The sequence below is a fragment of the Amyelois transitella genome, chromosome 13 (assembly GCF_032362555.1).
Source record: "Amyelois transitella isolate CPQ chromosome 13, ilAmyTran1.1, whole genome shotgun sequence".
Taxonomy (NCBI): domain Eukaryota; kingdom Metazoa; phylum Arthropoda; class Insecta; order Lepidoptera; family Pyralidae; genus Amyelois; species Amyelois transitella.
In genome coordinates, this window is record NC_083516.1 from 9,375,253 (window position 1) to 9,389,969 (window position 14,717).

The window sequence follows — 14,717 nt, forward strand, 5'->3', positions numbered from 1 at the left end:
TGGGATTCTTTTTTAAGCCAAATAGCTGATCGTGGCCATTCAGTCTTTTCAAGTCTGTTTGCTCTGTCTACCCCGCAAGGGAAATAGACGTGACCATATGTATGTATGTATGTATATCGTTAAGTTAGTTAAATGTTGCCTTTAAGATTTGCAATTAATGGCTCTGTTTACCCCGTATGTGATAGTGATACAGTATTTTTAATCATACATAGGACAGAAAGGCAGACAGGCAAGATACGTACCTAAAAATAAAAATAAATACCTATGTAATGATCGCGACTTTATCCCTTACGGGGTAGACGGAGCCAACAGGATATATGTATGTATGTAAGATATTACTTGTAGCTGTTGGTCTTTCTTTATTAATAATATATAAAAATAAAAAAACACTATGAACATAAGGTTAGGCTACTATTCTGGAGAAAAAAAGGGAAAATTACATAATTACAAAAAAAGGCGAATAATTACATAATTTACAATTAAACGTCTAATTCTGAGTGGGGTCCGGCACTTCAAAGTGAAATTCGGGTTAATTTTGTTTGGGCGTGATTTATAACACGTGTTTTAGACGCTTAACGAAGTGAATGAGCAAACGGAATGAGGAATAATATTAATAGAGAGAAGAGAGAGAGAATTCTGGTCAAAAGTCCCCGAAACCGCCGAGCTTGCATGAAGAGAGTTATGAATGTGGATGAAGCGAAGGAAGTACGCAGAGATCGTTGCAAGTGGAAAGAGGTAGTCTCTGCCTACCCCTCCGGGAAAGAGGCGTGATTTTATGTATGTATGTAAATTCTGTATAAGTTGTATAACCCCATAAAGTTGTATTTAGTTTGAACCCACATAAAGTTCTCTGTCAGACCCAATGGTTGACTGGTATATAATGCTTCTAGCATTAAGTCCGCCAGTTGTGCTATACATTTGTATTTTGTGCAATGAAGTTGTAATAAATAAATAAAATATCTTTAACGGCATCCATTAAAAAGAGATGGGGTAGTCCTATTCTTTAATGCCGGGAACCATACGGTTTTTTAAAACTGTTATTTCTGTTTAACCCGCAAGAAATATAGACGTGATTATATGTATGTTTAACAATAATTCAGTCACTATTTCTTTTAGCTTGAAAAAGTTGTGAGGTATAGTTTTGTTTAACTAATATACCTACATATTATTAATATTATTTAGCCAAAATTATAGCCAGGCAGTAAAATCCTACTAATATTATAAATGCGAGAGTTTGTGACTATGTCAGCATGTCAGTATGGATGTTTGTTACTCTTTCACGCAAAAACTACTGAACCGATTACGTTGAATTTTGGTATGTAGGTCTTCACCCAGAATAACATTTAGGCTACTTTTGATCGCGGAGTTCTCGCGGGATTGAAAGGGTTTCCATGCGGACGAAGTCGCGGGCGGCCTCCAGTATGCGTTAAGTATGTAAATATTATATTTAAATGTATGTTGATTACATATTTTGTTTTGAATTATTTAAAGACATGTTTGTCGTAAAGAAACACTTCATAAACACATTTTTTAAATACAGTCCCCTTAAAATTCCTTTAAAAATTATCTAGTCATACGCACTTCATACTCGCTTGTATTAAGTGCGTATAACACTCGTCTTTCCGACCGAGGGTCAAAAATATCTTTAAAATCATTGGCTAATCAGCCGTTTATGGAAAAAGCAAATAACAAAATGATCCAAGTTAAATTGCCTCGCCGACTTTTCTATGTACGGTCAGCAAAAGTAACGAGAAGAGTTGGTAAGTTAGCTTGTGTTGCGAACCGTAGACATACCGAAGTATTGGACAAGTTCGAGAAAATTCCCCGTTTAAAAAAAAATACTTTCCAAGAACGCTATTTGCAGTTTTCATCAATATAGTACATGAAAGTCTTAATGCGTTTCGTGACTAGTTTTACGGTGAACTAGGTTTTGCTCGGAGCTTTGCTTGAGTGGGATTTTTTTTCCTTGGAACAGGCGGACGACGTTTATCTAAGAAATCATTACAGTATCATATTATTTGATGTTTTGTGCATAAAGGTACTGATATACTAACATTTAACTAGTTTCAAAATTATTTGTTTTTAAATTTATATATTCTATTTTTCTATTTGTGTCGGGAACCACACGGTTTCATTATAATGAATGAGTGACAATAATTATCATGAAATTTGAAGAATATTGAAACTGAGAATCAGAGATAGTGATATGATAGGTACTTAAACATAAACTGCATAAATGAATGTTTTATATCGTCTGTCACATAAATCTTGTATCAAGTTGACACGAGGCGATGTCAAAGCGTGGCAGTATAAGTGGCTCTTTGAAGCGTTATTTAGGCGAAGGCATTTTATATACACACATACATTATCTATCACATTTTTATCTCTTGCTGGATAGATAGAACTAACGTGAAAATATGTAATAGTTAAAATTTTTATAGGTCGCTACTTCTACAAATGCGCTTTGGAAGGGGTAGTAGTTATAATTAGATTTAAGTAATGTGATGTCAATAAGTGATACCTTGTATTCACTTTGAAATAAATCTATTCTATTCTATAGCGACAGGTTGATCACCTAAAATAATCCTCAGTTTTAAAGTCTTTCCCTTAACCGACTTTTATAATCTGCAAAGAAATATAAGCAACTGGCACCCAAGAATAAAACCCATGATTCGTTATCGACTTTTTCAAGAATAGAATCGAATTGAAGAGAATAGATTTATTTTCAAAATTGGATACAAGGCATCACTTATTGAGGTCACATCACACAAGTCAAGTCAAACAAGCCTTTTTATACCTTTATACATACATACATATGGTCACGTCTATATCCCTTGCGGGGTAGACAGAGCCAACAGTCTTGAAAAGACTGAATGACCACATTCAGCTATTTGGCTTAATGATAGAATTGAGATTCAAATAGTGACAGGTTGCTAGCCCATCGCCTAAAAAAGAATCCCAAGTTTGTAAGCCTATCCCTTAGTCGCCTTTTACGACATCCACGGGAAAGAGATGGAGTGGTCCTATTCTTTTTTGTATTGGTGCCGGGAACCACACGGCACTTTCTACCTTCAAAATATTTAAATTGTATTTCAGTCGCTCGGCGACCACTGAACATCGTAACACGATTCGAAATGTTCGATTTAAAAAAGGTACGTTACGTGAGCGTTCAATACGATCTATTATTTACGAATAGTACATAAAATATAATGCTTCGCGAACGTTTAAAATCAGTTTATTACCAAAGGAGTAGTTAGGACATAGCTGTGTTTAAGACTGACGACATATTTATTATCACTACTTAGAATTCAGCCTAAAAATATGTTTACACCTGTTTCACATTTTATAATGCTAATAATTATTTAAAAGGATACTTCCATTCTTTTTACGTGACTTTTAAATTGTTGCGCTGTAAAAAGTTGGTAATTTTTAACAGCATAGGAATTTCTGAAACTCGTATTCTAAAACAACTTATAAAGTTTGAAAAATCGATTTTAAAAATAACTGGTTCACCCGACTCAGGATGGTTATTTATTTTTTACGGGACAAATTACACAGATTGAGTTAGCCCCGAAGTAAGTTCGAGACTTGTGTTACGAGATACTAACTCCACGATACTAGATATATTTTTTAATAAATACTTTTATAGATAAATATCCAAGACCCGGGCTAATCAGAAAAAGTACTTTTCTCATCGTGCCCTGGCCGGGATTCGAACCCGGGACCTCCGGTGTCACAGACAAGCGTACTACCGCTGTGCCACAGAGGCCGTCAGGTCATGGTCACAAGGGGATTCCGGGCTCCTCTCCAGAGTATTTTTTATACTTTATGGTTACTCGACTACTTTTGTTTTTAAATCACGATTTATACATACATACTAACAAACAAGCGTCGTCGGTGGTAGAATCGGTAAGGTGCCCGGTTAAAATGCGTGACGCGCAGAAAGGCACCGGTTCGAATCCCATCTCAACCATGTATCAATGACTGTTTTCGAAGTTATGTTCATTAGTTTGAATACTAACCGATGCTCTAACGGTGAGGTAAAACATCGTGAGGAAACCTGCACATTCAGGCAACTGGATGTGTAACCATGATCAATCCAATACGGGTTAGGTTCTCCTGAAAAGGTTGCGGAGATCAGATGTAGCTTCGTGTAAAAACCTGACTTACCCAACCTAGGATCCATGTCAAAGGTATGGTATACCCCAGCCTCCTCTCCAGCGTGGTGAGGATGCAACTGGAACTTCAGCCAGGAGGAAGCCAAACATCAAGCCTCTTCCCAGAGGAAAAGGCAGATAACATCTTTCCACTTGCCAAGATCCCTGCATACTTCTTTCGCTTCAGCCACATTCATAACTCTCTTGATGCAAGCTAGTCAATTTCGGTTACTACTTGACCTGACCTTTTTCTAGAACGTCATCGATTTGATTACAAATATAGTAATCAGCTTTTAAAAATAGAACTAAGAAAAAAATTTCAAAGACAATGTCTTGAAAAGGGTAGGTTTAACTTACGTCACGCGAAAAAAATAACAATACTGTAAGATTTCTTGTGAAGCAATTCTCGTGTTTTTTGTTTTTCAAAATTCCATATTTGAATTCCTGAAGTTTGAGTGGAATAGTACCATGAGGATATGAGCATACAGAGCATTTCGCCCTATTAAGAGCAATATCGTCGTTCTCAGCTCTTTGGCAGAGTTTTATTCATTTACCTTGCTCCGCGTCACTTACAGTAATTGTGCGCATATTGCCCTAATAAAATATATACGGGATAATGCGGAAACAGGTTACCATCCCTTTTTTGGTTATAATCCTATACATATTATATTTACATCCTTTGCGGGGGAGACAGAGCCAACAGTCTTGAAAATACTGAAAGAATTGAGATTCATAGAAAGTGTTGGCTTTGTCTACCCCGCAAGGGAAATAGACGTGACTATATGCATGTATAAAGTGACAGGTTGCTAGCTTGGTGATATAGTACAACCACAATTTTGAGTTGGTTCAATTTCTACCACATCATACTATGTTCCCCACAGTTTCCGAGGTACGTCGACGCCGGGTAATATTCAAACTCACAGCGGCAGTGCGATGTGTAACGAAAGCGGAGTGCAGATGAATAATGCATCCGCCATTGTCGGAGCTAGCACCGTACTCGGTTGCATTTCACGGATTTATAGTGAATATAATGTTGGCATATTTTTTTTATTTAGTGAATAAAATGTTTGGATATTTTTTTTATTTATAGTGAATATAATGCTTGCATATTTTTTTTATTTAGTGAATAAAATGTTTGCATATTTTTTTATTTATAGTGAATATAATGTTGGCATATTTTTTTATTTATAGTGAATATAATGTTTGCATATTTTTTTATTTATAGTGAATATAATTTTTGCATATTTTTTGATTTAGTGAAAATAATGTTTGCACATTTTTTGATTTAGTGAATATAATGTTTGCACATTTTTTGATTTAGTTAATATGAAGTTTGCATATTTTTTGATTTAGTGAATATAATGCTTGCATATTTTTTGATTGTGCAACTGTAAGTCTTGCCAACGACTTCGCTTGCGTGAGTCACGATAAATCGAGCGCCGTTCGACTTTAACTTTTAACTGAGTTATGCATATTAGTTTGAGTACTAATCGATGCTTTTGCGGCGAGAGTGTGCCGTGTGGATCTCGGCATTTTAGAAAAGGACTACTCCACCTCTTTCCTTATAAGATATCATCTTAAAAGGCGGCTTAAGGAATAGGTACATTTATCTTTTATCTACTAAATAAGAGCGTCGCTTAAAATGCGTATGGCGCAAAAAGGCACAGGTTCTAATCCGACCCCGGCCATGTACCAATGACTATTTTCGAAGTTATCTGATTATGACATTAGTTTGAAAGCTAACCGACCAATAAATGCCTTAAGTTATGGAAAAAAAATTCCGATCGGACTGAAAAAATAAAGTATAATGAAACGTAATAGCACATCCGAATAATATAGCAGCCCACTTAAATTTTCTGTTTAGGAGTGCCAGTCGTATACTATTTCACAAAAAAAGATATGAGAAAACGCTTAATGAGAATCTAGATGAAATATTAATTTCCTTTCTCTGCAAACATAATAATGCTGAATTTATGTGCTGGTTATTAGAAAAAAGGAATATAAGAATAAAAATTTATATCGAAATATTCATGAAAAAATGGAGGTTATTTTTATTCTGTTGTTAATGTACACGTCATAATCACTAGATATTATAAAGTCTCTATTTTCTTTGTCCGTATGTATACGGTAATCTCGGAAAGTTATGGACGGATTTGTTCCTGTTTGAAATGTTGGGAAAAGGGTTTCCTGAGGAAGGTTTATATTTATAAATGGTACCCGTGCAAAGCCGGGGCGGGTCGCTAGTTATGTATAAGGAAATGGAGTATCCACATCGAGTGGTTAGGATAACTCATGAGCCAAGCTGAGCAAGGATTACCTAATTACAAGGTAGTGGAGGGCAGACCAGAGTCGCTTGGTGTAAAACCTGAATCTCCTACTAATACATACATACATATAGTCACATCTATATCCCTTACGGGGTAGACAGAGCCAATAGTCTTGAAAAAAACTGATAGGCCACGTTCAGCTGTTTGGCTTAATGACAGAATTGAGATTCAATTTTTTTTATTAATTTCCGGGAGAATTTTGGGAAAGAAATAATTTACAACATAAGAAAGTATCATGCCGAATTCCAAATCTCTAAACGCAACGGTTCAGACTTCGCGTTGACATTTCCCATAATTCCCACGCGAATGCAGTAAATACGCGTACAAACAGCGCGAGAAAGAAATTCGTAGATGCAATAAGAAGCGAAGTAATTACAAAATTTCATTTGAATGTTAACGGCGCGTCTACACGGGACAAGGTAGAGACATTTAGCACTAATTTGCTCAAGGCATAATGGCTAGTGTCATTTTGTACCCCAGGTGATGTTTTCACTTGAATTTACTTGTAAATTAAACTCGGCGAATTGCTGTGAGACTATGGGACAGTTTTGAATGAGAATTTTGTTTGGACTTTGCATTTGAATGGATGAAATACTCGTTTATAACATCAGGAATTGAAATAAAAGTATTGCATTTAAGTTGACCTTCCTTATCCACACTATCTATATTAATATCATAAAACTGAAGAGTTTGTTTGATTGAACGCGTTAATGTCAGCAACTACTGGTTCGAATTGAAAAATTCTTTTTGTATTTAATAGACCATTTTTCGAGGAAGGCTTTAGGCTATTTATCAGTACGCTGCAACTATTAGGAGCGAAGAAATAACGGAAAATATGAAAAAAAAACGGGGAAAATTATTCCTCCTTGAGGGCTTCAATGATACCTAAAATAACTATTCTACCCGGACGAAGTCGCGGGCACAGCTAGTCCCGTATATAATTTATTAGGCCGATATGCGCACAATTACTGTAAGTGGCGCTGAGCAAGGTAAATGAATAAAACTCTGCCACAGAGCTGAGAACGACGATTTTGCTCTTAATAGGGCGTAGTGCTCTGTATGCTCATATGTATACTAATATTATAAAGCTGAAGAGTTTGTTTGTTTGAACGCGCTAATCTCAGGAACTACTGGTTCGAATTGAAAAATTCTTTTTGCGTTGAATAGACCATTTATCGAGGCAGGTTTTAGGTTATATAACATCACGCTGCAACTATAAGGAGCGAAGATATAATGGAAAATGTGAAAAAAACGGGAGGTCTTCAATGATGTCCAAAATAACTATTCCACGTGGACGAAGTCGCGGGCACAGCAAGTCGTATATATAAAAAGAATTGTATTTTTGTAAATTATATTTTTGTTCATCAGTTTTTTAACATTGCTGGCTTTGTTTACCCCGCAAGGGATATAAGCGTGATGACATCAATGAATGAATGAATATTCTCTTCAGCGGGAACAGTATATCAAGTTAGCCCTACGCTTTATCACATAATTAAAGTATTAGCATTCGCCGACACGTTACAACATACATAACTCATGTTTAACGTAAATTCGGTGTGAATAATAAAGTTCATTCACCGTAAGACATGTCTAGCCGAAAGGAGCTCGCATGTTTTAACATGTTTACATAATTACGAACCGTATGTTTACATAATTAAGTTACGTTTCGGCAACGCAAATAAAAATTCATTTGAAAAGCAAAGGAGTGTAATTTTTAAGTATATACGGTACGGTTTTAGCTCCGAAGTTATTTTTAAAATGGTAGGTGACTGCCCTTTTTGGTATTTGTAAAATGCTAAAGATTATTATGGTCGAACGGATAAGATACCAGATTAAAATGCGTAGGGTAATGAGCTTGGAGTCACAGGTTCAAATCCTACCTTAGTCAAAAGTGTATTTGAACATGTCTAACTTTTTTCTGATTTAGGTATGTGTATAATTTAATCTATAATGAAATTCTGCATAAAAATGAAGGTAAAAATTTATCGAGATTTTAGGCGGACAAAGTCGCGGGCAATGACCATTATAGCCGTATGGTTCCCGGCACCAATAGAAAAAATAATAGGACCACTCCATCTCTATCCCATGGATATCGTAAAAGGCGACTAAGGGATATGCTTATAAACTTGGGATTCTTCTTTTAAGTGATGGGCTAGCAACCTGTCACTATTTGAATCTCAATTCTATCATTAAGCCAAACAGCTGAACGTGGCCTATCAATCTTTACAAGACTGTTGGCTCTGTCTACCCCGCAAGGGATATAGACGTGATAATATGTATGTATGTATGTATTTTAAGCAAAAACTTCTTAATTTAATCAAATCATGAAATTCTGCATAGAAATGAAGGTTAAAATTTATAGAGATTTGATGCGGACAAAGTCGCGGGCAATAGCCAGTGTAATTATACATGTGTGTGTGTATGTGTATGTGTAAAATTTCGTCAATAGCCCGTCAAACGGTATCTCCCTCTCTAAACGCTATCAATCAACAATTGATGTCACATCGACATGTGTTATCCGTAGATCGGCTATTGACAAGGGTTGCAAAGTTATGAACATGATCGAGCTATTCTTGTGGAGCTATTCTATTGAAAACGGACTGTATGGGCCACAGAGCAAGGATGTGTGCACCGGGCACAGACATAGAACTAGTTAGATAGCGTCACTTCGCCCACATGCATGAAATCAAGATATCATACAGTTGTCAGATTTGACAGTTGTCACCGACGAAGATTTGAGTGTCAATTCCATTATTAAGCCATACATCAGTACGTGGTCTTAAAGACGGTTGGCACTATCTACCCCGCAAGAGGTGTGACGAGACGTGATTTGAAAAACTTTGAATTTTGATTAATTACGTTAACCATAAAAATAGGTTCTAAAAGTTGGTCGCTCGATGTCGCGCAAAGTTACAATAGTGAACGCACACTTGCAGGGTCTAGTTAGAACTATGTCTGTGACAAGGAGAGTGATCTGTGAAATTGCTCAATGCTCGTGTTTAGTGCAAGTTATCAATAATGTGATACGGCGATATACGAAGCTGTATCGGTCCATTAATATCACAAAGTTTCCGATTATGTTAACTTGTCTCAGTGTAAACATTGTATCGCAACATGTGCAAATTTGGCATATATGTATGTAGGTACTTATACATTTATTCAGTTTAGAAGTGTAGCGGACCTTGTTGGGTAAAAAAGTAACAAAAAAAATCTAAACAGATTAAAAAAAAATCTATACAGATTTTTTTGTTATTTTTTACAAGGACTTATTACATTTTTATTTTATTTTACACATACGGAACAGCGGGCGTAATCTAGTCATTAAATAAGAATTTATAGTAACGGTGTCGTTACTAATTGCAACAATAAGACTATTAATAATCCGTTTATAATATCTTTACCCCATCTTGTAGAGGAGTCGCCGTTTGACCACGAAAACGTTTGACCTTTGAACTTATACAAGTCAAAAACCTAACAGTTACCTGCCACCGACGCTAAGGATTACCGTCTCAGTCAACTTAACCCACAAACGATATAACACACTCCTATCAACAAATATTTTCATCCATTAACTTCAAAGTGAAAATTATTACTACATATATCAACAAAATTAACAGCATATCCACTTGGCACATTTTGGCCTTTGATCTGACACGTCATTGGGACTACCTTATAGTAGGTACTTATACTAAATTACCTTTCCATTAAAACAAAGTACAGAGCTCACAAACCTAATTACGCCACACATCAAAGTGGTCCGAGGAACGAGAACTCTTGGCAAATAAGGGGGGGTGTGGGTAACTACAGAGGCTAGGGTACAGTTTTGTTTCTCACGACTTTAACCACCAACCTTTAAGAACACGCTCTTTACTCGACAAAGATACATATTACATGGGCGAGTTTAAAGTTATTTTTCGTAAGGGGGATTTTGTCTGACTGTGAGATGGGCAGACTTATTATTGGTGAAAAACAAACATACATATGGTCACGTCTATATCCCTTGCGGGGTAGACAGAGCCGACAGTCCTGAAAAGACTGAATGGCCACGTTCAGCTTTTTGGCATAATGATAGAATTGAGATTCAAATAATGACAGGTTGCTAGCCCATCGCCTAAAAAAGAATCTCAAGTCTGTAAGCCTATCCCCTAGTCGCCTTTTACGACATCCATGGGAAAGAGTTGGAGTGGTCCTATTCTTTTTTGTATTGGTGCCGGGAACCACACGGAAAAATGCTGGCGTAATTCACCTCTTAATACGCTCAAGACGATTGTGTGTATAATTTTAACAGGTGTTGCTAATATTGTGGTTTTAGCCAGTGTAGAATAAATAAAAATTACCGTTTCGTCACTTAAGATGTTGCATTGCAGGGAACTTAAAGTAAAATCATGGGAATTCTGTCGTAAAAATGTATTAAAATCTTAATATAATGTCAATTGCATTTGTACCACTATTAGGGGAATTATCGAACTTCTATTTTTAAATTTAAAAGGAAAATATTTTTTTAATTAATAAATTTTTAATATGTGAGAGCGAGATGGATAAAAATTCACATGTACGAATTAATTAAAACATCACTTAATCACGTCGTTATGAAACGCTCTAAAGATTGGAGACATTAGAGTGCAAATGGACAGATATATTTTTAAGCATAAATGAATTGATCTTGGTTATTTAACTGTGTCATCTCAAACGTTGCACAAAGTAATTTGGATTTTGTACCATAAAATGTACATACAATTTCCGAAAAGGTCTGAAGCACGGATAAATTTGTAGAAGCTCATGTGGACAGAGACATTTTTTTAATGAACTTTTCATTCTTACTTGTGTAACTAAGCCATTAACACTTAAGTTTGTAATCTATTATATGTAAGTGTATTAAGTAACCTATTATTCATATTATTATTTCTTTTACAGTTATCGCACCACCCGTACATCCATCTCAGTTTTGTCCAAAGGTTCGACTGGCAGAGAATGCCTTGCGGCATTAAGTCCACCTGTTGTACATTTTACGTGCATAAAGTTTAAATAAATAAATTAACCTTAAAATATTGAGTGAGATTTTTCTATACAAAAATAGTATTTGAATTTTACGAACTTTATAAATTTTACGCCCAGAAAAAAAAGTAAATTAATATGGAACCTTGCAAATCTATGCGCGGTTCATATTAAACAGACGGTGAATATAAAGCTCTACTAATGAGCGCAATAAAAGTCTGTAGGCAGCCTCGCGGAATGCAAAAAAATGCATCGCCCACAATTTTCTAGGTCATACCCCCTCCATAAGCTATAAAAGGGGAGTGAAAGGGGGATCTAGCGTGTCTTTTATCTCTTCTTACCTCTTTAAATGAATAACGGCCGGGTTTTGTTCGATTTTCAAATTAGGCGCTGTGATTGGTCGGCAGCCGAGTCGATGTGGCTAATTTTGGCCCGGATTGGATATTCAGATCGGGAATTTATGGTTTTGGGTGGACATTGCGCGCGTTTTCCGAATTTGTAGCCTCGTTTAAAATGTCAAAATTACATTGCGATTCTGTTATTGACATTTTTGGGTTTCAAGTCAAGTAAAGACTAGGATATAGGATAATTTAATTTAATTTCTCTTTTTTGACTAAATTTTTTTGCTAGATCGTGGTTACTTGGCGGTTAACTTGGCGCAAGGGTCGTGATGTTGCTCTTATCTACAGGTACCGGGTTCGATCCTTGGTCTTCTTTTTCTGGTTTATATATCTCTTATATATACAATTCTCGTGTCACAATGTTTGTCACCGTACTCCTCCGAAACGGCTTTACCGATTTTAACCAAATTTTGCATGCACATTCAGTAGGTCTGAGAATCGACTAACATCTATTTTTCATACCCCTAAGTGTTAAGGGTTGTCACACTTAATTTTTTTTTAACTACAAATTTCTTAAAATTTATTTATAAAAACAACGTTTGCCGGGACAGCTAGTATAGATATATACAAGTATTTGTTACATGACATAACTGACTGAGCAAGCGAAGCGTGTCACGTCTACCAATCAACTTAGTCCTAATAACATTTTTTGCATTCGCGAGACCTAAGCTCGCGTAATAGTATCTTCAAATTAATATACCATAAACAAAGTCTCAAAATTACGTTAGGCGCAATTAATAGTTCGCAATCTGTGTGATAATTTCGAAATACAAATAAATAAAAAAAGGTTAAAATACATAAATTAATTTATTAAAGTACATAATTTAATTAAATTAAGTTTCCGGCACCAATAGAAAAAATAATAGGACCACTCTATCTCTTTCCCATGGATTTGAAACTTGAGATTCTTCTTTTAGGCGATGGGCTAGCAACCTGTTACTATTTGAATCTCAATTATATCATTAAGCCTAACAGCTGAGCCTATCAGTCTTTTTCATGTCCGTTGGTTCTGTCTACCCCGCAAGGGCTATAGACGTGATTACATGTATGCAAGTGAAAATAGACCAACGTAAAAGCCGATTAAAACCGACTCTCGTTTTTCTGTTAAGAAAAGTAGAAAATAAACGGTGTAAAACATAAAAGCATTTGCTTGGAGTAGTTTTTAACAGTTCTCACGATTCTTAAGTATCCTTGAAACTGAAATGAGTAGTAAATAACAGGAAAATAGAGGTTTCCAACTTTTATTGCACTTTTAATTACCTTTATTTTCCTTTTTATTGCGTTTTATTTTTATGACTCTTTTAAGGACGGTAGGGCGGAAAGATTGTTTACAGAATTTCGGCCGGAGTGTTGTAACTACTTGTTATTTATTTATTTATTTTATTTACTAATATATGTACAACGAGTACCTACATGTATTTATTTATTTATTTTATTTACTAATATATGTATGTACATCGAGATTGATAAACACAAGAAACAAAATTACGAAGGTATTAACAAAATTATAAAGGTTTTTATTCTTTATTGTAACAATTACGATTTGTAAAGTACAACAGGCGGACTTAATGCTAATAGCATTATCTAACTGTAACAGTCTACCCTTGGGTTAAGCAGAGAACCTTTGTGTGGATGATAATAAATAATGTGTAATAAACATACTTACTATACCATAAATATATTATGTATCTGTACTATAAACATATACAGATAACATACAGAGATTATTTACTCTCTCATGACCTCATTTCCTGTGTATGTCGTATAAGGCGACTAAGGGATAGGCTCATAAACTTGGGATTCTTATTTTAGGCGAAAGGCTAGCAACCTGTCGCTATTTAAATCTCAATTCTTTCATAAAGCCAAACAGTTGAACGTGGCCTATCAGTCTCTTTTAAGACTGTTGGCTCTGTCTACCCCTCAATGCACATAGACGTGACTATATGAATGAATGAATGAACGGTTATTGTTGATTTTTTAGTGATTAATGTTCCTTTTTTATTTTTTTAATGTTTTGTATCAGTTGACCATTTGTTTCATATACGGCGCTATTTTTTGTAAATGGTTGTTGGTCTTCATAATAAATAAACATCTTATGTTATATTTGACGAGTTTAAAAGACCGAAGCTATTCGCTTTATCTTGGTAAAGATTATCCATTATAGCTCATAGGGAATCACTTCATCCGCTCATAAAACAATTCCAAATCAATATGATAAGCGATAATTCTCCCTTAATTCCAGTAGGACACTTAACAAGATCCGCCATTTTACATTTTATGAATCATCAAATGTTTTATGGGATCTCGTAAAAGCTTGTTTGTAATACGTCTATCGTGGAGATTTTAACAAGATTTTTTTTGGTAGAAGTGGCTGTAAAGTTGTTACCTAGATTTTTATATTTGCCTACGATAAAAATATAACTGGTTTGTTTTTGCTTGTAGTTAATATTAAGTACTAGCGACCCGCCCCGAGTTCGCACGGGTAGCATTATTGATTTTCATACGAACTTTCACCCCTCCTCTTTTAAGTATTTTGCGAGGTTGATTTTTGAAAATGCGGTTTGTTGACAATATCCATTCCAAATTTAAATCGAATCGATCCATAGGTTTCGATGTGAAAGCGGTACAGACAGACACATTTACCTATAATATTAGTAAGGGATGACTTTTTTTTTTAATTTGCTGATAATAGTAGCCGTTCTGTCTATCCAGTCAAACTCAGCCTTCGAGACTTCTTAACAAATGACTTTGTCTACCTTATATTTGTAAGGTCTTCATCATCTTTATAAAAGCCGTGATTAGTATTATCGTTAACTTGATTTAAAGAAAAATATTAT